The following is a 26,427-nucleotide window of genomic DNA, read 5'->3' on the forward strand; positions in this document are numbered from 1 at the left end:
TCCAAGGATAAATTAATTGTCAAGAAAGTGACTTTAAATATTTTTTTTTCAACATTTCATTCTAAGTAACACACAGTCACAGGCCAGAAAAAAAATTTGTGGTACAAGTGAATGACTTGTGTTAAATTATGGACTTATTTCTTTAGTTTCCAATCCCACCTTAAAAGTGAATTTTCTAAACTTGGGTTTATAAGTCTATGAAATGCATCCAGTCTTATAAATACTTCACACAAGGTAAACTTGAATAAAGTGTAATATACAAACAGGTTGAAAGATTAGAGAGATTAAAATGCTATTATTGTAGGTGTACACAATTTATGTGTACTAAAAATTATGACTAAAAAATGAGATATTTCACAATCCATATGCAAAACAATGCAGCCTAGAAATACTGTCATATTTTGTTTTCCATACAAAGATTGTAAAAACACATAGAAATAGAAGTATTTTCCTATCTTGTGCTCCACTATACATAAGCATCCTTTGGCTGTCCGCTTTTGATGAAGAGAGAAGCTGAGTTGACAATACTTAATGGAAAACATGAAGGGTAAATCTTAATGGAAAGAGAATTTCATCTGACCAGGAGTCTTTTATCCATTTCATCCCAGTGGTGCTGTTGTTACTTTGACATTGACATTCACATGAGTTATAAACTGAAAAAGAATTTCCGTAAAAACAGCTAGCCAGCTTTGTTAAGTAAAACAAATCCTTTACCTTCATTGTCTCATACAGAAGTAAAGAACAGCGAAGGAGAAGGAACCTGCTTTCCAATCTGTATCCTCTTAGATGTTTATATTTCATGTAATTAGGAGGTTGTTCTTACCATTTTATAAATAAGCTCAGTGGTGCTATATATAGCATTTAATTTGCTTTACACTTGAAAATTTTTGTTTGTTGGTTTAACATTCCATAAACCACATATAGAAACAAGTGGCTTGACTCAGGCATTCTGGTTTGTTTCTTTCCTACTAGACAAAATTGTTCTAATGCTCTCTGGGAAATCCTAAATCTGAGTTTTAAGACCAAGAGGCAGTTAAACAACAAACACTTATCAAACACCTAGGCTTGGATAGAGTATTTTACTAGGTACTCAGAGAGTGCCTGTAAAAGCAAAGGAAAAGGTAACCCTTGCTCTTAAGGAAGCTTGCAAGACTTTTCACGAAGAGAAATATATCACGGGAATGTACCAATCACTTTGTTCAAGAAATTAAGTCTAAATTCATAGGTAGTGAAATTAGAGGACCTTTATTATTTGTGTTCTTTCATTTATCTACTTTATATCAAGATAACTGTCAAACAATCTGCATTCATTTGTCAAAGTACATGGACATTAATGTTTATCATATATCCATTTCATTATACAGTGAAACACAGCATTAGTAAGCTAAAAAAGAGCACTAGCATGAGCAATGGCTTGTTCATCCCATTTGGAGACAAAATTTATGGAAGAGAATGACATTTACTGAATGTTAGTTTACTATGGGGTAGCCATTGTCCTAGTTCACAAAATCCACAGTCTTATTATATCCTCATCATTCCATGGGATAGGTATTATCCCTGTCTTTTTAATGAAAAAGTTAAGGTTCAGAGAGATGAATTAAATTGGCATTCTTACGTATCATCTGGGTTGACTTGACTCTTTAGTTTTTTTCTGTTATATGTGCCAAAAGTAGGCTCCACTTACATAGGAGGAAGAAATACATCTGTCATTTATGATGCCACTTAGGAAAATAATTTGTCAGAATAATGTTAGTTTTAGAATTAATAATAAAGGTGGAAAGCACATTAATGCTATAGTGAGATGCATTCTTTATCCCCCCAGCTGGTAAATTCAGATGAAAAGTAAATGTTAAAAATTTGCTAAAATCTATAAAGTTAGTGAACTTCTATTCATCCTTCAAAGGCCAGCTCAAAGGTGACCTCCTCAGGCAGAGTTAATCATTGCTACCCCTGGACAGTTATATGTATTTCAATACAGAGCACACTGCATTGTAATTATTTGTGCACCTGTTTCTCTTTTGGTATGTTGAGCCTTACAGAATGTATCTTTTCCTTTTGTCCCAAGATTTGGGATTTTAATAAAGGTGCGTGTGCTGTACAAATGGATAGATTATTGTATACTAATAATCTGGAGCATTCACATTTTTATTCGTCAGAAACACATTCCCAATAATTTTTTTTAGCTCCCTTTCTCTTTGGTTGGTGGTTTATTTCTTCCTAATACACCTTAGGATTTTTTTTTTAATTTTTGAATATACTTCTATTCTTTGTTTACTGTCATGACATCTCAATAGTTAGCTGACATTCTATTCAACTGTACGATACATTGTTGAAATAATTTCACCAAAATTTATATAATTTTACTTTTATATCATTGTGTCTATGGCTAACATTGATGGACTTTTTCCTTTGCAATCCTAAGATAAAATTGATGGTCAGAAAAGAAAAAAAAATACAATGCACTAAAATCTCTGCAGTTCTCCTGCTCCCTTTCTATAAAATAAGGGAGAAAACAAGGTCTGTTATGAATTCTCCATATTATCTGCTTTTTAAAAATTATCCAAGTGGTTCAAATATGGGGAAATTGCTTTAAAGAGTAAACATATAGGAGGGAAAAAAAGCAAATGTGTGGAAAAATAAAAGCTTCAGTCTATGGCACTATTCTTCAACAAACCCTGTTTTCTTTATTTCCATATTAAACAAAAGAGCTAGTCATATGTAAGTTAATAAAGTGAACACAAGGGAGATGTACCTCCAAATTAGAGCCAGACGGTGAATAACAGAGCAGGAATGTACTTAAAGCCTGGTACCAGCTCGTGACAAGGTCTGTTCTCTGTCTTAGCCCTTGATTTTTGGAAAAGCTTCAGGAGCTATGAGAAAAACTTTCAACCTGACAAGCACTCCAGGGCTGGGAAAGGCTCCTGTTTTAATTCAGCCCAGATGTGATCTCTAATGAAAGCATGATGGTTCTGCAGCTGCAGTGGATGGTATAAGCATTTTTAAAAGAATAAATTATTTTAAAAGATTTTCTTTTTCCCTTTTACAATTATGCTTGACCTGTGCTGGAGTAAAATCTTAAGATATGCTATAAAACAATTTATCGTGTCATGCCTTGTACAGCCTGAATATTGTATTAAACTTCATGCAAAAGAGAGACAGGTGAAAAGTCAGGATGTATGTGCTATTTATATATTTATATTTATCATCCTGAGATAGATTGCCTCATCCAGCAACTCTCCAAAAGCTAAGTTTCAAGCATATGTAGCATGAAAACATTAAGCCAACCAGAAAACTGATTCTCATGATATAAGATAAATTCTTTACATGGACATTGCTTGCTTATTCATATCTGCATTTTATCACAGTCCCCAGTGGGCATACATGCACAGATAGAAACAGTATTTTTTTTTTCATTTAAATTTTTAAAAGTAAATATAGAATGAATATCATTTTTAAAAAGGCAATGATAAAAACAAGATCTTAGATGGAGAAAATGCACTTAAATAATCTGAGTTGCTCCTTCAATATTTCAGAAACATAATATGCCAGAGCACCTAAATGCCAACCTGCCTTCATCTCTACATAAGAGGAAATCCTCCACTCAATATGATTTCTGTTTTCACCTATAAAATAGAAAAATAGATGAACAATGTTTGGGGGGAAATGTAAAATTATGATTATTTTGAAGCATTCTTTGTTTGCCTTGTTTATTGTTTTGGAAATGCTCTAGTTGAGAGGCATCCAGTGGGGACTCAGGGAAGAGCATTTTACATATTTATAGAAACATTTGCTAACCATATAACATTCCAGCTAAAGAAAAACCTCCATTAAGCCCATAAAATAGTTTCTAAGCTGTTATAGGAAGTTATTTTCTAAGAGTAACAAGAAAAAAGAAAAAAGAGGGAAGAACCAAATGATTGAAAGGTATTAAATGATTCTGTTTGAGAGCAGGAAATGCAGGTTATTATTTGCTGACGGATTATTCAGAATGAATTTCATCATTCTTGTTACAAATGTGTTTTTTGACACTTTAATTATGAAGGAACTATTCTGAAACACAATATGAGCAGAAGATGCTATAAGTTTAAGTAAAATGCTATTACATCCTCATTTTACAAAATTCACAATCACACTGAAATTAAACAGCATTTCTCTTTTGTAGAAAGAAATGCTTATTGCAAAAATGGAATGCATGTGGATCCAGTGACATTTTAATCATTTTATTTTAGACAGTATTTAGAAATAGTGAAAATGGAATGGGGAAAGCTTTGCAATTTAATGCATATATACAGCACTATGTATATGGCACTCTCACAGGCCATAAAAATGGAACCTTTTCTATTGCAATTTAGTGAAAAAAGATAGTCAATTGAAGACAGGCGAGCAGGTAACTGATGTTGGTACCTGAGTACATCTATGCTCAACTAAGCTTTGTGCACCCAGCTGGTTTTACTTTTCTACCCTCATGCCCCCAATTTACTAATGAACATCTCGGTTTGTAATTTATTTGGGCACATGTACTCTAGAAGAGCGAGCCGATCAGCCCAATGACCATAATTTAAACAAATAATCTACAAATCATTTTTATAAGCTATGCCTATTAAGTTGTGATGTGTTGATAAATTTAACAGAAAATGTAATGGCATGTGAGGGGTTCAAAGAAACATGCATTCCGAATAATACAAAGTCAAGTGTTAATCAGTGATGTAGATTCTCAGAGAATTCTCAACCTGAGCTAATGTAAGAAATTGAATCTCTAGAGTGTAAAATCCCATTCTTACTTTCAGCCAGTAGGGATAGACTACAATAAAAATTTGACCCACAAAGACTGATTTCTCTTATTTTTAGAAGTTTCCACCTAAATGAGAGGATGACCATGTCAAATGTTCCCTTCTATGGGGTTCTGTAGGCGCACCTTCAACATCTGACAAGATCTCTGCTGTCTTTATTTTAAACTGAAGTCAAAGATTACGTGTATGACTTTAGGATAAATGCACCTGTAGTGTTTGTCTTCAATGCATTTCCAGGCAGCTCAGGAAATAGGCAAGTTGCAAGAGTGCTGCCACTGTTATCACAAGCTGTCCTTTTCTGCCTATAAACATGTCTGCTGCAACGCATGGTAGTTCTCAAGACTGGGGCGCACAGCACCACTGAGGTCTGCATGTCAAAAAAAATGCCAGTTGAGCGAGTTAATTTTACTTCTACACAAGCTGGGAAAATGTTTGGCCAGGACTTTAATTTGCTCAAGAGCTAAAGGCCATTTTTTTTGCTTCCATTCTAGGAAAAGACTCCATCTTATAAAAAGAAGGAAAAGCAAAAACTTGAAAAGACTATTCCATTGAGTGAGTTTGGGAACATGACCTTCTGTAATGTTTATTTTAATTAGGCCTCCTTCTCTAAGTATTACACTCCCCAAACGGTAATGCTTTAAAATTCCACCTCCTTGAGGGAGAGGAATATTGAGGTAATCAACTTCCTGCCACCCTCCCAGAAGCAATTCTATAATGGTAATAATAATAAATTATATAATAATATATTATTAAATATTGTGAAACACATATAGAAGTAATTACCCATTTTACTTAGCTTGCATCTATAGAGACTTTATGTTTAAGCAACATATATTATCGTGATTTATAACATCAATCAGTAAGTGCTCAACATACGTACTGAGTCAATCTCATTTTACAGGTGATCCATTCATGAATTCTGTTTTTACCAGTTTTCAAAAGCTGGCTTTTAATATTTAACACATATATGATCAAATGTATACCCTCATAAAAATTAGTCACATGATCAAGCAACTACTGAGATAGCAAAACATACATATATACACACACACATATATATTTTTTTAATTCTAAAAAGAAAAAGAAAAGCTTTTTATCTTTGGAGATTATAAAAAAAATCCCTAGGATTCTTCTTTTGTTGTTTGTTTTTTAACAAAAGAAAGTATAATTTCAAGCTGCTTTGCCTCTTTAATCCCTTTTGTATGACTGGAAATTAGTGACGCATATGGTTCTGAAATTCAAATATAATGCAAAAGACTTTCTACATTTCAATCATTTGAATTCATATTTAATGTATTGAAAATTAACATAAATGGAATATTTCCAAAAATGTACATATCATACGTGAAAATAGCATGAAAAATTCAATCTTCTTGGCTTTGTCTTACATTACTAAAGCTGGTTCCAGAGAGTTTTGACTGTGGCAAGACAACAGTATTTTTATCCACTTCAAAGAGGCATGAAGGCCATCCTGCTTATTTCTACATCTTTCCTGTGCCATTTTCATAGAAGATGCCCTCATTTAGCAGCTACACCTCCACTGTGCAATATGCAGAGAAACATAATTAAATTTAATAGAAGCTGCCCCTGTTTTGAAGACGCACTTGATTTAGAGCCACTCACAATTTAAAGCTGCAGGGAGATGTAATTAAATTTTATAGAAGCCACGGCTTTTAAATGAAGACACATGATCTATGTGCATGTGTGAACATACACACACATGCAGTAAAAATGAGACATTTAAAAAGTTATTCTTCTGTAATTATTTATATTATGATTCAAAATACAAGACATTATTGCTTAAATTATATGAAGATTATTTTTATTCATATCATAGGTATGGCTATAAGAATATACCAAGATAACCATTATTGTACTATTACAATAGTACTTTATTGACTAAATTGATAAATAGTAATCAATATACATTTTACTATTAATGTTATCTACTTTTCATCTGGCTCTATATATTTATGGCAAAGACATCAATGGAGAAAATGCTCTAATCATGTATCTGCCTGTACACCAAAAGACTTACTAAAATGATGTAATATTATTTAAAGTAATCTAAGAATGAAATCTACACATTTGCATGTATACAGGATATATAGGTCATTTGAAGTTAGAAGGTATTACACATGCTCTTACTATATTTGCATATATAGTATTTATTAATGCATCTAAGAATTCTAATAGGTAGAAAGAATCAAAATATAAATCTATCATAAAGCATCTCCTACCCTCCAACTTTTGATTGAGCCTTTAGGGTTATCTACACACTGTTAATTTATGTGCTCAAATTTGATCAGTTTTAAACTTTTACTAAAAGGGTAAAAGATATAAATTAAGACTCCTGAAGTCATTAAGTAAATGTCTGATGTGGAGGAAAAAAAAAAAACTCCTTTGTAGATTAAATCTTTGAAGAAGACCCCGGTGAAAACTCTCCAGACTGGCTTTGTTCCTTTAATGTCTGTTTAATGCCTTAGAGAAGACATCTTCTGCTTTGACCCCCTTGAACCTTACAGACTAGCTCAATAAACCACGGAAAGACCAAAAGTTTCAGAAAGAATGGTCTTTAAAACTAAAACCTTCCTCAGGGCTATAACCTCAGTGTGAGAATAAGCCCAAGGAGGGAGGGAAGATCTCCTATCTTTGCCACCATTAATTATCCACTTAGTAATCTACTTCTGCCATAAATGTTCTACTTTCCTAGATAGGACCTTTCTTTCCCATGCCTCGAGCCATGGATCATCAACTCAACTCCAACCCCCACCCACCCCCAAAAAATCCCTCTTTTGTTGTTCAAGATTATTAAGCTAGGTAAACTGTGTAACCAGTTTTTAAAGCAAACAATTCGATCTTTGTTTTTACGCTGAAGCTCCTTCGGGGCCCATATAATGAATTGTGTGAAGTAAGAAGTGTGGGAATTTCTGAATTGGTTTAAATGTGTAGCATACTCTTTTTCGTTTACTATTATTCTGCAGTTAAGAAAGAATACCAATTCTTTCTATTACAACTGTTTTATTGGCATCTTTTTGGCCTTCTGTCCTAAATTTCTTTCCTTTACTCCTTATACTTTGTAGAATCATTGAAAGTTATATTCTATAATATGATTTATTACATTTCAAGCCACAGAGGATATTCAGAAAAGAACTGATTAAAAACAAATCATACAAATTAAACTTCAAATATTTTTTTTTCCTCTGTGGAAAGTAGTCAGTGGAGTAATCAAACTGTCCAGCTACATTACTAATGTCCTCATGCAGCATTCACCACTGTGCGTGCTAGGTGTTTCATGAATGAAGATATCATAAAAATGTCAACAGTTGTTATCTATGGGTAATGGGATATTGAGTGACATTGTTGTTGTTCCTGTATTTTCTATTTTGAAATTTTTCCCAATAAGTATCATATTTATTAGCATAAAAATAGTATTTGTTTATATATTTATTATATAAATTATATTATTGAAGTATATTTAAAGATAAATGCATTTGATTAATACTTCAAAACTGAAAGAAATAGAATTATTTTATATAAACTAGTTTCATAAGAAGCCCGCCCTCTGTTTTTTTGGGGGGGGAGTGGGAAATAAAAGCTGTCACCTGTCATAGTGTCTGATTCATTATGTGTGGTGACTATTTGGATGGTTTATTTCCTGCTATCACTTTTTTCCATGTATTGATTAAAAAAAATCACTATCAGCCTAAATACTGGATAGTCTGCTACAATAAGTTTTTTAAAAAACATAAGTTCCTTTTCTATTTAAATGTAAATTTATAGACTAAGTTTGATTTAAAACTCTTACCTAGCCTTTCTTAATTCTTTAATTGGTTATTGAGTATTAAAATCTTACAGCTCATATTTGGGACTTTCACAACTGAGTCAAGATTTATTAACTTTCATGTGCTAAAATATCTAATTAAAATTCTATTTAAAAGGAAAAAAAAAAGCAGAAAACTGATCTTGATAACAGAATCAGAATTCATGACTGGTTTAATTCCAGTCTTCTTATCTTTGAACCTTACCCAGAATTGATCTGTTTTTATTTGTGCTGTTATTTTTGTTTGTTTCCCCTTGATGAGCTGTGTAGTACAGCGGTTAAGACAAAGGTTTTGTATTTGCACTGCCCTGGCTTTAAGTCCCAGTTTCTTCTCCCATTCAGTAAATTTTGATTGAGTGTCTAATTTGTGCTAAGCATTGTCTGACCTTGGAACTCAACTCAGTTGCATTTCCTCATCTGTAAAAGACAGATAAAATATAACTCATGAGGTTATTGTGAAGATTAAGTCAGATGATCTAAAAAAGGGTTTAGCACAGCATGTGCCACACAATAAACATAGAAACTATTATTGAATAGCATCTGCTTATGTGGATATATTTATAAACTGCTGCACATAGATTTATGTATAGATTTTGTTATTGTTAAGCATACAACAGGACTGTTGATGAGATTTTTACAGGCAGCATGTGAAAGTCAATCGAACTAAATCCCTCTTCTTCAAAGACAAATTCAAGCTCTTTTCTACATTCTAGGACTAGCCTCTGTGATTATCAAGAGTCCCGACATAATAATATTTATAAATTTACTGAGGCTAGGGAACATATTTTATTCTTCGATTTTCTTCACTGACATAGTGCCTGTCACCAAATTGGTGCTAAATAAGTTTTATTGAATTAAAAGCTAAAGTAGCAGAAAACATTGACATTAATTTGAGTCTCTCTTGTTCTGATGACAGAATGATATATCAAAGACACTAATTTTCCTGAAAAGAAAAAATCCATAGAGTTACACATATGCTGAGTATTATAAGTAAAAAAGATTTTAAATAAGACTTCAAATAATGAGGTTAACAGGTGTAAAGGTGATTACTGTGAAAAGGTAAACACCAAATATAACTTGCTGAAAAATAACTTTTAAGAATGAAGACTTCCATAAGCATCCAGGAAGAAAAAAATAGCTCACATATAAGAGGAGAAAAATCATGCAGATTCCAACTTCTCCACAATATTTAATGTCAGAGGATAATAGAACAACTTCTTTAGAGTACCTAAGTGCAAAAGGACATAACAGAAAAATTTTATACCCAGCCAAATTGTCATAGGAGACAATCTCAAATAATTATTCACAAATGTACCACTAAAAAAATTTTCCTGAAAAAAAATCTCTCACATATGTTATTCACCTAATCAAGAGACACTGAAATACAGAATTCAAAAATGAGCATGATTTAGCTTTAAAAGAAAAATTAGAAGCTTTTAAATATACTATTATATCTAAATAATTTATGATAAATGTGGTTATAAAACATAAGGCAAAGTCTTTAACAAAACTCTTGCTTTTGAAAGTATAAAATTTGTGATAAAATTCATCAATGATAAGATCAAATTCCAAATTACATAAACAAAAGTTGTACATAAGAATTTATGTTGAGGGCACCATAAGTGTCATATTTTTTCTCTTTTTCCTGTTGTTTTTCTTTATTAAATTCTCTACAAGTGAAATATCTTACCTATTTAAACAAAATACATATAATGTAATAATAAATGAACAAATTTATCACCTTATCCCATATATTTTTATATGAAATGTTAGTATCTATTATTAGAAGGATTGGTATAATGTGTTATTTGAATGAATATAATGCAAACCACAGCAAAGGATATATTCTTGATTCATCCTTGAAAATAGTATTGCTTCCTAGCTATATCCTAGATTCATCTGAGAAAACAGATATTTTCAAGTTATAATGTTCTTTTCCTCTTCTGTATTTTCTCATTGATTCTCCATTTTTTAGTGGCATATTTCCTAGGCTCTAGTCCTATTCAGACACTAGGTTGACCAGCTTCTGCCATTCAACAATCTCCCACTTCCACTGAAGGACATCATTCTTCCCCCATTTATCATATGATGAATTGGCAGCTCAGTTCTGTCTGACTGCTTATAATTACCCAGTCTTGGGGGCGCCTGGGTGGCTCAGTTGGTTAAGCAACTGCCTTCGGCTCAGGTCATGATCCTGGAGTCCCAGGATCGAGTCCCGCATCAGGCTCCCTGCTCGGCGGGGAGTCTGCTTCTCCCTCTGACCCTCTCCACTCAAATGTGCTCTCTCTCATTCTCTCTCTCTCAAATAAATAAATAAAATCTTTAAAAAAAAAAAATTACCCAGTCTTGGAATTTTTCAATCTCATCTCTGGCTATCAATGGGTGGGACCCAGCCCTCTTCAATTCTGTCTACCTTCTCTGTCAATTATGATCCTTCCCTAAGTTTGGCAAAGTTTTAGGGCATTACACATGGTAGTCCCTTGCTATGGTCAAATTCATAGCCCTAATCATTATTCCTGTTGACCTTGGTTGTTGCTCATAAGCTCAGCACATTAAGTCCCTTATGGTAACTGTTTAGTATAACATTTCTTTATCATTTACAAATCCCTACTTTCTCCATAATCACAGTAAGCAGTAATAATATTGGCTGTTTTCTTAAACAACACTTAAAATCATTATTTATTATCATTATTTTTCCTTGGTGAAGAATAGAGAAAATTTAAAAGAATTTTTTATAAGGATTTATCTTTATGAATGTTGATTTTTGAATGAAAAAATGGAGGCAGGAGGACAAATATATAAAAAAAAATGAAGTCAATGAAAAAGCAAAGAATGTTATAAAATTCCAGTTTAGAACAGTGTCTGCTTAATAGCTTCTGATATGTTCTCCCTATAATGTCCTTTAAAATATTATGAAGATACAAGTTTTTTTGACAATTAGCACGATTACCCCAAATTAAGACATGTGGACAACCTTTGGCTAGAATCAAGAAAATATTTCATCAAAAATAAATACGGGGCAGGAGGAATATGGAAAAATCTCGTAATAGGCACCTCATGTTTTATCTCATAAAAAAACAGGTGGATAACAATGGAAGGCCCTCATTGGAAGCAGAATAAGATTCTCCTATTTTGAGAGTGTAGGAAGGAACTGTCATGCCTTCTAACTGTCTGTTTCTTTGGTTCAAAGTTCAGAGCATTAACAGCCCCAGATCTGGTCACTGGTCCCTTTTCTTCACTATTGCTATATTTTGTAAGTTATGAATTGCATTATTCCCTTTTTACTTGATTTTCAATATTCCTTCAGACATGGTGTCTTCCAGAATAAAACAGGACAATAATAGGAGTAGAGTGGTAGGAGCATCTTACCATCATGGATAACCTGAAGATGGGGCAGAGAGCACGTTTCCATCATAATGATCAAAAGTTCTGAGATGGAAATAGGCATGGCATTTTTTAGAAAGGTTAATCTGGCTGCAGCATTGGAAACAACAGAGGAATGGAGGGAGCTGAAGTCAAAGATATGGGCTGTGTAAGAAGTTTTACTCCAATTACCGAACACTGCAATAAGAGGGTGTAACCATGGGAATGATACAAACTGGTTTATGCTTTTGGGAGGTCAATCTTCCTGTAGGATGGAAGATGGTAAAAAAAAAAAAAAAAAAAAAAAAAAGGCACCAAAAGTAAAGGCAAGGAGACCAGATAGAAGGCATAATCACAACAAAGACCTTGAGACCATGATGATTTGTGTATGTGTGATACGACATCTGTAGCAGGGGAGGGAGCTAATGCTGTCAGAACCAAGAGTGGAACTGCAGGAACAGGCAGTAGAGTTTAGAGTGTGGTTAAATGGGTTGGTTGCAGGGGCAGGGAGCACAGCCAGAGTCTTGACATGGCAACTCACTAGCCCACAATCCGAGCTGGGTAAGGGAGGTATGAGAAAGAGCTGAGGTGAAGATCAATAACAAAAACAATTTTGTCTGGTAAGTCCTCTTAGATGAACTGCTTTCATTTATTTGTTTAGTTGGCTTTTGCTGTATAACAGATTACTCCAAAACTCAATAGATCAAAATGCCAATCATTTATTCTCATTCATATGCCTGATGGTTGGCTGGGGCTAACTGATGTAGGCTGGTCTCAGGTGGGCTTAACTTTACACCACACATTAAAATCTCCCACAGCCGTGAGTTAGTTGAGACATACAGCCATGACAGAAAAACAGAGGGACAAGCAGAGACATCCAATGTCTGTTTATGTTCTAGACAAACCTGGAACAAGTCATTTCTGTCCACATTCCATTATCCAAAGCAAATCACATTGTCAAACCTAATGTCTTAGTCCATTGGGGCTGCTATAAAAGAAATACCATAAGTTGGGTGCTCATAAACAATAAACATTTATTTCTCACAGTTCTAGAGACTAGGAAGTCCAAGATTCGGTGTCTAATGAGAGCCTGCTTCCTCACTGATGGTTGTCGTCCCACTAAAACCTCATATGGCACAAGGGGTAAGGGATCTTTCTTGGGCTTTTTTTATAAGGGCACCATTCCCATTCATGAGGACTTTAAGCTCACTACCTATCCACCTTCCAAAGGCCCCACCTCCTAACACCATTACCTTGGGGGTTAGGATTTCAACATATGAATTTGGGGAGGAAGGGGATTCAAGCATTCAGACCATAGCACCCAATATCAGTAGGATGGTGGATACACTCGCTTGTAGAGAAAGAACTGCAAAGTCATATGGCAAAGGCTGAGGCCAGGGGTCCCTTCATGGGATGTGTTACTTGTACGTCACACAAGCCTCCATGCTTAGAAGGATGCCATGATTAGTTTAATGCTCTGCTTTTGTTATCTTGAAATTCTTAATTTTGACCAAGCAGCTACACATTTTGAATTTGCATAAAGTCTTGCAAATAATGTAGCTGGTCCTGGGGGTGGATGCAGAAGTAAGTCGAGAATCTGGACCAATAATAAAATCTACCCCAGAAAGACACACACATTTTACAGCATGTCTTTTAAGGCACCAGCTTGCTTCTGGTTATAGCTAAAAAGCACCAAAAAATAGAAGAATAAAGAGAATGTGATACTAATGGAAGGAATGGCAGACTACTAGAGGAAGTGAAAGACAAAGGAAATAAACAAAACTGTAAGAAAACAAAAGTGAAAGTCTCTTGGAAAGAAATGTAAAAAGCCAGAGGTGTGGATTGACAGATGAGAGAGGGAAAACAAGAAAATAAGAAAATTCTAGGCAAACTAAGTTGACTGTAGTTAACTATGACATTCACTATCCAATTAACTGTGAAGAAAAAAAATACATTTTTTTTGCAGGGTGGGAAGGTTAAATTTAAAATATCACTCTCCTAAATTGTATTTGTCTAAAAAATATAAGATAGTTCTTTTTTAGATAAATGATTAAGTCTGTCAATAACTCTTTAAAGGCAATTATGATAAGATAGTTATGAAACAAAGTTAGCTTTTAATTGGGATAAAAATTACTTCTTATTGATAATTTTGGCTGGCAAGATTTCAAATACTATATTAGGTGGTGATCCTATGTTTTGTGACAGGCTTATGGCCTGCATCATAAACCATTCTGAAATGTATTACAATATTAAAATTATCAGCTACTTAAAACATCATATTTCAATTGCCTTTAAATTTCACATCTGCCTACAAGCTAGCACATCAAGTCTAAATACTACTAAATCGCATACTCAATCCCTTATTCACTCTCAGAGTCAATATGTTCATTCTAAGGAAGTTTGTTATGTGCCTACTATGTGTCCAGATACTTTGTTTCATTATTTCAATGAGGGTTGTTACCTTAAGCAAAGAATCTTTGAAAACCCCTCAATAAACAGCTGATGGATAGGAGTAGCTACTGTTACTATGATTTCTTTTTAGGATAGCACATAAATTCCACTAGATGAAGGATATCAAGAAAAGTTCCTCAAGTCTTAATTCAGAAGGAGGTGTAAGAAAGTTGAGGCCTACTGGTTAGGAATCGGTACAGACGAGGTCTCTTTTTCCACAATATTCTGAGGTAACGGGGACTATCAGTACAAATATTTCCAGGAGAAAATAGGTGAAAAAATAAGTTTGTTGAAGAGGGAAATGTAGTTATTAGAAGACATTGGGGGACATATATAAAGGAAAAGACTGGGGGACAAATATAAAGGGACACACTTCCGTAAAAATTATGTTGATGGCCATTCAGGAGTATAAAATAGGAGGAATCAGCAAATGGAGAAGGAGACTGAACTGATAAGAACAGTGAAATAAATGTACTTTTCAGTCATCTTTGTTGTATACTGAATACCTACTTTGGGCCCATTTTGTGGGGCTTTCTTGGTAGCAAAAATGTAAGCCATTCAGCAAGTTATTCCTTTGCCAAACTCACAAAATATTGTTCACTCTTCTAACATACCCCAATGAATATTCAATAAACATAAGATTGGGCTAAGAGGAAGCTATATATACAGAAAACCCCCTATTTATGCTATCACAATTTTGCATTTTCTCATTTCCTGAGCCATGAAGTTGTCTATGTTGCTAATGTACAGATTTCTTGCCATTTGCTATCATTTCTCAGAAACTGTTAAAACATAATCCCATGTTTGCTGTGAAATTAGCCTTGAAAAGAAAGCTGCTGAAGAGTACATAGCACCTTCTTGAGCAGTACACACCTCTCCAATTCCTACCGCCTTCCCACTTGGGTAGGAAAATAATATATTTCCCTTGTCAGTGAACAAACAGGCCTTGTTAAACATTACTCTGTGCTAGGCACTGAGGTACAGGATTCTCAAGAGACAGCCAACCACACCTCCTCTAGAAAGTGACTGCAGAGTAATGAGCAAAGGAGGATTGCTCTGATTGAGGTTGTAAAAGGCTCACTCTAATTGCCATTTGGAGAATAGACTGAGAGGCATAGGGTAGGTAGACCAAGAGAAGGGGCAGGAGTGAGGACAGAGAATCCTGTCTGGGGCTACTGTGACAATCCAGAGTTAGAACAGTGGCTTTGACTAGGGCATTATTAGTGAAGATTACATGAAGTAGTCAGATTTGAGATCCATATTAGAAAGGCATCAAGGATGGTTTTTGGTTGGTCTGAGGATGAACGATACCATTTACTGAGATGGGGAATATTAAGAGGGGAAAATGTTGCGGGAGGATTAGTAAATCAAGAAGTTTGCTAGACAGGTGGGGAAGAGGTTGGAGCTGGACATTAGCTTTAAGTATCACCAGCACATAGATGGTATTTAAAGCCATGAGGCAGGATGAGGTCACCTAGCAAGTAATTTACATACGGAAGAGCTGTAGTGGAAAGATATCTCACTCCCCCATGATAACTTGGCTCCCACCTCCTCGGGGGAGCTCAGTGGTACTGACCGCTGGTTACTTCCTGAAACCCACAAAGGATTCCACCTGTTGGCATCATGCTAGTCTGAGTGTGGGTTATGTTCCTCCCTTCATTGGTCTCTTCTGAGCATAAATACAACTTCTTCCTTTATTTTCCGAGCCAATGGCACCAGTAGCTCAGTACATTTGTGTATCAAGAGGATCGACAAAATCCGGCACCTACCACAAGAAAATTTTGTTACAGAGAAGACTTAAAAATCAGCAGCTACTGTCATTGCTTCCAAGGTACATGAACTCAGCTGAGTCTCCCGGATCCTTCCTCCCTCCTAAGCTCAGGTAACAGACATTGCTTTCTGCTGGCTTCTCCCAAACCCCAGTCCTCTCTCCTTCCATTCCCAGCCCCAGTACCTGTGCCTTTCTCATCCCCAAGGAGGCCACCTTTTTTTAAATCACACAATTTCATTCTGCTTTTTCTTAACTTCCTTGATCTTATTTATAACAGTATACTCAAAAGTTTTAGTAAAATGTATTCCCAAACAAAAGAGCAGGTTTTTTCCTGTAATAAATTCTGCTAGTCCATGGAATGTGAAAAACACTTTTTTTTATTTTATTGTTATGTTAATCACCATACAGTACATCACTAGTTTTTTATGTAATTTGCATATAACACCCAGTGCTCCATTCAATACGTGCCCTCTTTAATACCCATCACCAGGCTAACCCATTCCCCCACTCCCTCCCTTCTAGAACCCTCAGTTTGTTTCTCAGAGTCCATAGTCTCTCATGGTTCGTCTCCCCCTCCGATTTCCCCTGCTTCATTTTTCCCTTCTTACCATCTTCTTTTTTTTTTTTTTTAACATATAACGTATTATTTGTTTCAGAGGTACAGGTCTGTGATTCAACAGTCTTACACAATTCACAGCGCTCACCATAGCACATACCCTCCCCAGTGTCTATCACCCAGCCACCCCATCCCTCCCACCCCCCACCACTCCAGCAACCCTCAGTTTGTTTCCTGAGATTAAGAATTCCTCATATCAGTGAGATCATATGATACATGTCTTTCTCTGATTGACTTATTTCGCTTAGCATAATACCCTCTAATTCCATCCACGTCATTGCAAATGGCAAGATTTTGGGTTCTTTGATGGCTGCATAATATTCCATTGTGTGTGTGTGTGTGTATATATATATATATATATACATATCTCACATCTTCTTTATCCATGGACATCTTGGCTCTTCCCATAGGTTGGCTATCGTGGACATTGCTGTTACAAACATTGGGGTGCACGTACCCCTTCAGATCATTACATTTGTATCTTTGGGGTAAATACCCAGTAGTGCAATTGCTGGGTCATACGGTAGCTCTATTTTCAACTTTGTGAGGAACCTCCATACTGTTTTCCAGAGTGGCTGCACCAGCTTGCATTCCCATCACAGTGTAGGAGGGTTCCCCTTTCTCTGCATCCTTGCCAACATCTGTCATTTCCTGACTTGTGAAAAACACTGTTTTTTTAAATTTTATTATGTTAAGTTAATCACCATACATTACATCATTAGTTTTTGATGTAGTGTTCCATGATTCATTTTTGCATATAACACCCAGTGCTCCATTCAATACGTGCCCTCTTTAATACCCACCACCAGGCTAACCCATCCCCCCACCCCCCTTCCCTCTAGAACCCTCAGTTTGTTTCTCAGAGTCCATAGTCTCTCATGGTTCGTCTCCCCCTCCGATTCCCCCCCCTTCATTTTTCCCTTCCTACTATCTTTTTTTTTTTTTTAACATATAATGTATTATTTGTTTCAGAGGTACAGGTCTGCGATTCAACAGTCTTACACAATTCACAGTGCTCACCATAGCACATACCCTCCCCAATGTCTATCACCCAGCCACTCCATCCCTCCCACCCCCTCCACTCCAGCAACCCTCAGTTTGTTTCCTGAGATTAAGAATTAAAAATTGAGGAAGACATAAAGAAATGGAAAAAATGTTCCATGCTCATGGATTAGAAGAACAAACATTGTGAAGATGTCAGTGCTACCTAGAGCAATCTACACATTCAATGCAATCCCCATCAAAATACCATCAATTTTTTTCAAAGAAATGGAACAAATAATCCTAAAATTTGTATGGAACCAGAAAAGACCCCGAATGGCCAGAAGAATGTTGAAAAAGAAAAACAAAGCTGGTGGCATCACAATTCCGGACTTCAAGCTCTATTACAAAGCTGTCATCATCAAGACAGTATGGTATTGACACAAAAACAGACACATAGATCAGTGAAACAGAGTAGAGAGCCCAGAAATGGACCCTCAACTCAATGGTCAACTAATCTTTGACAAAGCAGGAAAGAATGTCCAATGGAAAAAAGACAGTCTCTTCAACAAATGGTGTTGGGAAAATTGGATAGCCACATGCAGAAGAATGAAACTGGACCATTTCCTTACACCACACACAAAAATAGACTCCAAATGGTTGAAAGACCTCAATGTGAGACAGGAGTCCATCAAAATCCTAAAGGAGAACACAGGCAGCAACCTCTGCGACCTCAGGCGCAGCAACTTCTTCCTAGAAACATCGCCAAAGGCAAGGGAAGCAAGGGCAAAAATGAACTATTGGGACTTCATCAAGATAAAAAGCTTTTGCACAGCAAAAGAAACAGTCAACAAAACCAAAAGACAACGGACAGAATGGGAGAAGATATTTGCAAATGACATATCAGATAAAGGACTAGTATCCAAAATCTATAAAGAACTTATCAAACTCAACACCCAAAGAACAAAGAATCCAATCAAGAAATGGGCAGAAGACATGAACAAACATTTTTCCAAAGAAGACATCCAAATGGCCAACAGACACATGAAAAAGTGCTCAACACTATGTTTTTTAAAGTGTCATTTTCCATTTTTCTTTTTTCTAATTGTATTCATATTATATATAATTTACATATCATACTTCTAAGTAGAAGATTCCTAAACTTACTGCTATTTGTGTTTAGGTCTGGTACTTGACAAAGTTCTGCCAGTTATCTGAGAGAAGTCAAGTTTAGAAAAAAAATGTTCTATTTAAATTTGTAATAAGCCAAATATTGTACACAGCAAAATTACACATAGAATATTCTTTCTCATAGATTTTTAAAATTTATAGTTTTCCTATTACTAATAGTCCCTCCCTTTCACTACAAAAGTGAAATAGAAATGATTGACTGAAATGTAGAAACAGGAAATTATTGGAAAGCCAGTAATAGAACTTTGGAAACAACCGAGCTTGGGAGCTAGATAGAGCTATGTCTGATCCTCGCTCTTCTGATTTCTAGCTGTTAGCCCTGAGATGCTCATCCAACTGACCCTCAGGTTCTCATCTGAAAAAGAGTGACCATCACCTTGCAGGACTGTTCTAAAGATAGAGAAAATATTTATAAATATCTGCTATATAATAGGCACTAAATCCCAATTATTACCTGAGATGTTCAGTGTCTGCCTTTTTGTTAGGACAACAGAAGATGGTCTAACCACTGGGCTAGTTGGGTAGAGCCACAGACCTTTTACATAAACTCTGACCCTGGAAAATGCAAGAGAACATTCCCTGGGTTGCCCATCTCACTTGTCAGCTATTATACTTGACTCCCATCTGCCATGTCAAAATCACAGGGCTCCTGTTCTTGGCAGAGAGCCCTGCGCTGTCAGCAATTGCTGACAGGTGAGACCCACTGGCCTAAGATTAGAAAGCTTGCTTGCATTGCAAAAGGACCCACCTCACCTGTCAGCTGTCACAGTCACTCTTTTTTACACTGCTCCATTCCAGGAAAGGTGATATCTTGTTCAGGAGAATAACAGTCTGGAGTTACGAAGTACAAATGAAGTGATGGCTGTGTGTTTATTAGACTGTGTGTGGTGTTTCTTAGAACTGGTTTGCTTTTGATGGGTACCATTGGAAATGGCTTCTTCCATGGCACACTAGAGTCACAAATAAAGGTTGCAAGGCTGACTGCCTGGCTGAAAAAATGGAATTTGTTGCTGAAAAGAGCCCAAATTCATCAGTGGATTCCACCTGTCAGGTGACAGGCCAGGCTCAGGGTATGGCTGCCGTGGCAACATGGTGGGTTCCACCTGTCAGCTGGGCTCCCAGCCAGTGTTTCTGAGTTTAGAGACCCGGTTCTAAACATGAAATACTGAGCTGCCTAATACCAGTGGTCTACCCTGAGCAGCCAACTGAAAGAGAGCATCTTTAAAACATAGTAAATAATGTTAAAGAACCACAACTTGCCCCATCCTTACCCTGTGAGCATAATAAGCACCATCTTAATTCTACTGAGACTACAGACTGTAAGAAACATGACAATTGCTTCTTTTCTACTACTAGACTTACATACAACACACATATTTTCTTATTTTGGGTCAAAAAAAATGTTGACTCACAGAAAAGCTCTTTTAAATACCAACTACTTAAAATTAGAAATAAAATAACAATCACAAAATTTTGGAGTGACAAAAACAAAAACAAGAAAAAGAGAAACAATAGCATCAACTTAAAAATATACAAATTTTATTGTAACTACTTCATGGTCCTAAAATTTAAAAAATTAGAGTAGGATAAAAGGGAACACTTAAGTTTATTCTTTCCCCAATTATTTCCAAGCTCCCCATGACATAGCTTTCTAACATTCACACTTTCACTCATTGCTGTCTTTCGCTGCTGGGATTTCACCTCAGCCCGAGTTTGCTGTTTGTCTAGTTCACCATAATTTCTCACTGTTGAGTTCAGTGCCCGGCACAAGTAGGCATTCGATACATTTGTGGAATGACTGGATATTTACACTCTTTCATTGACAGTCAGCCCTCCTTTGGCACTGGAATGGGAACCTGAAATGTAGAACTCTTTTTAATCAAGAACACTAAGTACCTGTACTTAGTCTCATTAATAAACTCCATCTTGTGTTGGCTGCCATCCAGCTCCCATCAAAAAGACAGTTAAGAAAAATCATATTTGAAAAACAGTGTCTAAGGCAGTGTTTCCTAACTTGAATTATACCATTGACTGGCAAACTTAAAATTCTTTACAACAGACAAAACAATTTAGGGAATAAAGAGGGAAGAAACCAAGTTACTAAGGATGAGGTTAAGAGGAGAAATGACCATTCAGGGACAAGATTTTTCTTGCTAGAATTGGGTTTGTGGTTGGGAAATAAGTTCGTGTCATCTGTAGGTACATACAGTAGGTACCATAAATGCATTCCTTTTAATATAAATTAAAGATAACTGAAGGCCAATATTGTCACTCAAACATATTTTTAAATTCTTTCTTGTATGGCAGAGAAAGGCAAGGCATTTTAGCAATGTACCTACATATGCATTTCTGCCACACTAAAAATATGTCACACTTACTGAAGGCATCCTTCATGTGCATTGTGGCAAAAAGTGGTAAAGGATTATTAGTCTAAAAAGGTATTTAACAGTTTGTACTCTGAGCTATATACCTTTATCAGACTAAGACATCAGAGGAAAACAATATGAATGACATTAATTTCCCTTGGTGAAAATATTTGTACAGAGCATGTAAATCCTTTCCTTTCATATGGGTTAATAAAATTGCTGTTTGTCTCATAATACACATTAATTTTAGATCGAGTGTTGTTTTATGATTCCATTCCATTCCTTTGTTGGTTTATTGGCTATAACTCTTTGTTTTGTTCTTTCAGTGGTTGTTTTAGGGTTTATAGTATATATCTTTATCTTACCACTCCACTTCCACATGATACTATAATGTTTCACCAATAGCATAAGAACTTGACAGTAGTATGCTTCCATTTCTTCCTTCCTGGCCTTTGTATTATTGTTGTCATGTATTTCAGTTCTATGTGTATTATAATCCTCATACTATACTTTTTATTTTTGCTTAGCCAATTTTCTTTGAAAGAGATTTAAATAATAAGAAAATAACCTTGTACATTAACCCAATGTAGCCATCATTTCCCATGCTCTTCATTCCTTTGTGTGGATCCATATTTACTTCTGGTACCATTTTTCTTCTGCCTGAATGGCTTCCTTCAACTTTTCTCACAATATGTGTTTGCTGGTGATGAATTCTTTTGGCATATGTATGTCTGAAAGTCTTCATTTGCCTTCATTTTTTAAGATAACTTCTCTGGGTAGAGAATTTTTTTCTCTTTCTCTTTTAGTATCTTAAAGAGGATGCTACATTGTCTTCTTTTTTGTGCTGTTCCCAGTGAGAAATCTGCTGTCATCCTTACCTTTTTTTTTTTTTTCTTTCCTTGATTCTCTTAAGATTTTTCTCTTTGTTGCTGGTTTTAAGCAATTTGATTATGATAAGCTACGGTATAGTTTTCTTCATTTCTAATACTTAGAGTTTATTGAACTTCTTAGATCTGTGGGTTTATAATTTTCACCAAATTTGGATATTTGGGGCCATTATTTCTTGAACTCTTTTTTTTCTGCCCCTCCCTGTAGGCATTTCATAATAAATAATGGCATGTTTATTGTTAGGCCATTTTGAAATTTTTCCAATGCTCTCTGATATTATCTTCATTTATTTTAGTCTTTTTCTCTCTGTGTATTTTATTTTGAGTACTTTCTATTTCTCTCTTCAGGTTCACTAATCTTTCCCTTAGCAACATCTAATCTGATATTATTTCTATCCAGTGTACTTTTTTAATCCCATAAATCATAATTTTAAACTGTAGAACAAGGATTTGGGTCTTTTTATATCTTCTATGTCTCACTTAACATGCTCTATCTCTAGTTGTTTGAAAATATGAAATGCCCTTGTAAGTTTTAATGTGTTTGTGAATTCTAACATCTGTGTCAGTTCTGGGTCAATTTTTTATTGATTTTTCTCCTCATTATGGGTTTTCTTTTCCTACTTCTTTGAATGCCTGTAATTTTTATTGGATGCTTTGATGGATAATTATGTATTGCTATAAATATTCTTGAGCTTTATTCTGGGACAAATGAAGTTACTCAGAAACGGTACGATGATTCCAGGTCTTGTTTGTAAGATTTGTTAGATCAGACCAAAACAGTTTTTGTTAATTATTTGGTTAATTATTCCCTAGGGTTGATACCAGACTTTCAGTCCTCTCCTCAATGATCTGTAGACTGTGAGTTTTTCTAGCCTGAGCGTTGGAAACAAGCACTATTGCCTGGCCTGTGTGAGCTCCCTGTTCTGTTCCTTCTAATACTTTTGAGTGGTTCTTTCCCCAACTATAGGTAGTTTCCTCACATGGGTGCACTTCAGCACTCAGCTGAATACTTAAGGGGGAGTCTCTAAGGGGGAGTCTCTCTCTGTGTAGTTCTCTCCTCTTTTCTGAAAACCTAGCTGCTTCAGTCTCTCTGGAATCTCAATTTGTCTCCTCAACTCAGGGAGTAAGCAAGGCTCTGGTTGGCTTTCCTTTCCCTGTGCTGTGGCCTGGAAGCTTTCTCAAGACAATAAGCTGGGATGACTTTAGGGTTCACTTGACTTGTTTCTTACTAGGGAATACGGTCCTTTGTTGCCTGATATCCAATGTCTTAAAACCATTGTTTCCTGTATTTTGTCTGGTTTTCTGGTTGTTTGAATCAGTATGATAAATTCAGTCACTGTTATCCCATCATGGTCAGAAGCATAAGTCTTTCTTATCTAAATACATTAGTTATCTAAGTAATAATTATTATTATTATTTAATTAAACTTGCTCTTCTCCAAGGAAGGAATTAAATTATCTAAAAACATTAATTTTAAGTGTCTATTGTTTGATTTGTGCCTCAAGATATTTAGTTTTTCTCCCTGGGAGGAAAATGCATTTTTCTAGCTTTCTGAAAAATTGAAGTAATGGCTGGTTCTATATTAAATGATACTAATTCCTTCTGGAAAGCTCCCAGTTACTTGAGGAAGAGCTGCTGGAATCTTTTTCTAAGTTTTTGTAGCTAAGATGTAAAGTTGTCTAAGTCACTGGGTCTCTTATATTGAAAATAACTGGTTTCTCCCTAAAATGCTTTTATGTCACGGGAAATTCCCCTAAAAAATAAGCGTACAGTGGGCCTCAATACATGTGGCAACCTGGGACTTAATAAAGTATTGTGGAAAACTCTTTCTACAATTATTGATTATATTGACTCTTACAGCTTTGTTCCTACTTTTGATAGTTCTTTCGGAAAGCACTTACTCAATTCTTCAAGACTCCAATTAAATGAAGTTTTTCTTACAGCTCTTCCAGACACATGTCAATCCCACCTTCTATTGCTCTCATAGCATTTTGTAAATAGCATCACTAGGACACACAGGGCTCTATGGTAATTATTTATTGTGAAGTCTCTTTCCACCAATAAGATGTGCTCTTATATGACAGGGGGCCCTATTATTCATATTCGTATTGGTACATCCCACTCACCCTTACTACGGAGAGGTGATATATCTTTGGGAAACTAAATAACATGCATAAGACATTTATGAATGGGGATAAGAAAATAATGTGATAGGAGCCATGAATCGAGAGTAGTGAGAAGCAAAGTTGGATTAATAGGGTCGGATCAGATTAGGAAGGATGGAAAAGTTAGAGCAGCAGAAGATTGAATCACTGAGTTACTGAATACTATTTAATAGGGAAGACCAAACAAATTGTATAAAACAATGTCACAAGCTGTTCCTTCTAAAAAAAGTATAAGCTGAATCATCTAAAAGTTTCTCATAATTTCAGTATTTCAGAAATACTTGAAACACAGCACAAAATAAGCAAGTACCTTAGCAGACCCCCCTTCCTGACCCTCCCCCCTTCCTCCCTGTGCCCCTCTCCCTGTCTTATATCTGGAGGATGTTTCCTAAAGCTATCTTTAGAACCACCCATGTAAATTTTCAGTATTGGCACTGAATACTGCAATTCTTTCAGAAACACTTAACACTTTACCACCATGATATAGACACTTCAGCTTCAGGCCTCTGGTAAAAACTCTGAAATATTTTAAAATAGTATCAGATCACCAGCAGAGTGGAAGAATTTGACACAGAGAGTGAATGCTTTACAATACTCAAAATGTCCAAACCAGGATACTGAGATAATAAGGTCAGTACGTAAAGTATCAGGCAGCCTGAGTTCAAAGAAATTTATTTCAAAAATACCTTTCATTTATTGCAATATGGCAATGAAGTTGTGTCACCTTCAAAATGATGACCTTGCGTGAAGGACTATAATGAAATGAAATTTAAAGCTAACACACAGAAATAAAATCCAGGGCAGTACAAAGCCAAAAGGAAGTTGCTAATTTGGGAGCACTCTGTGGAAGTGATGTAGTTTGACTCCTAAGTTGCTACTTGGAGCCTCTTGCTTCAGCTCTAGACTCTCAATTCCTGCTGCTTCATAGAATGTCTCACTGTGATCATACTGCCACTTTATATTAAATATGCTTATCACATAACACACATCACTCCTCCCTTCCTTCCTTCTTCTTCCCCTCTTTCCTTTCATTCTTCCCTCCAACTTATACTGCTGTACTACTACATGGTAAGGATATAGAGATAAAAAGACACTTCTTTCTTTGTTTAAGGAGAGGAAAGATGGCCATATAAACAAAGTAAATCTGGTGTTACAAGTTGGATAAAAATATCAGTATGAAAGTTATTCTCCATTTGTCTCCCCTTTCATACATCCATTCTCCTGATGCCACAGAAGGCAGGTAGACCCCAAATTACACCTCTCTGACTCCTTTGCCAAATTAATAAAAACTAAATATAAACCCTTATAATATAATATGTACTATAACTTGTAATATCTTCTTTGCACACCCAAGACATCATCCTGCACCGCTGTTCTAAATCATACCCGATTTATAGGTCAATTGGGGCAACTTATTCACCTCTCTGCATCTCCATCGCCTCTGTTAAAATATAGTCACTCCTGTTGTAGTTTGGGGCCCCAACAACATATTCCTCATCTTTTTCAAGGCCTAATGGTAAGGAATAGAACAGAGAACTAACTGGAAATCAAAGTCTCAGCCTATTTAGGGATGTCTTGTTACTCCCAGTGTATAATAATTCATGGAAAGATGGATGGGGGATGTGACTACTAACAGGTCTACATGGCTGTCTCCTACCCTCCCCACCTTTCCTGAGTCTAGACCTTAGCTGGCAGCCATGGGGAACAGCAGGGTCTGAAAGAGCAGATTCGGAGTGCATGTTCCATGTCTGCTGCTTGAAGAATCCATCTACTTCACAATGATGAGCAGTGATGCTCACCAACTGCTGCTCAAGGGAGAAGGCACCGAGGTGCCCAAGAAGAGAACACAGTGGGTCCTGGAATCTTCCCTGGGTCTGTTACTTTGAGGGCAGAGGGAGTCGAGGAAGAGCCCCATCTTTCTCACTCATTTAAGTAAGCAGCTCAAGAGAGCCAAGAAAGAGTCTCTTTCCCACTACTGAAGGGTGACCGTGGGGGTGGTGTATGGGCTGTGACCCACTGGTTG

This window comes from Mirounga leonina, unplaced genomic scaffold (assembly GCF_011800145.1).
Source record: "Mirounga leonina isolate KUSES-001 unplaced genomic scaffold, KU_Mleo_1.0 Mir_165, whole genome shotgun sequence".
Taxonomy (NCBI): domain Eukaryota; kingdom Metazoa; phylum Chordata; class Mammalia; order Carnivora; family Phocidae; genus Mirounga; species Mirounga leonina.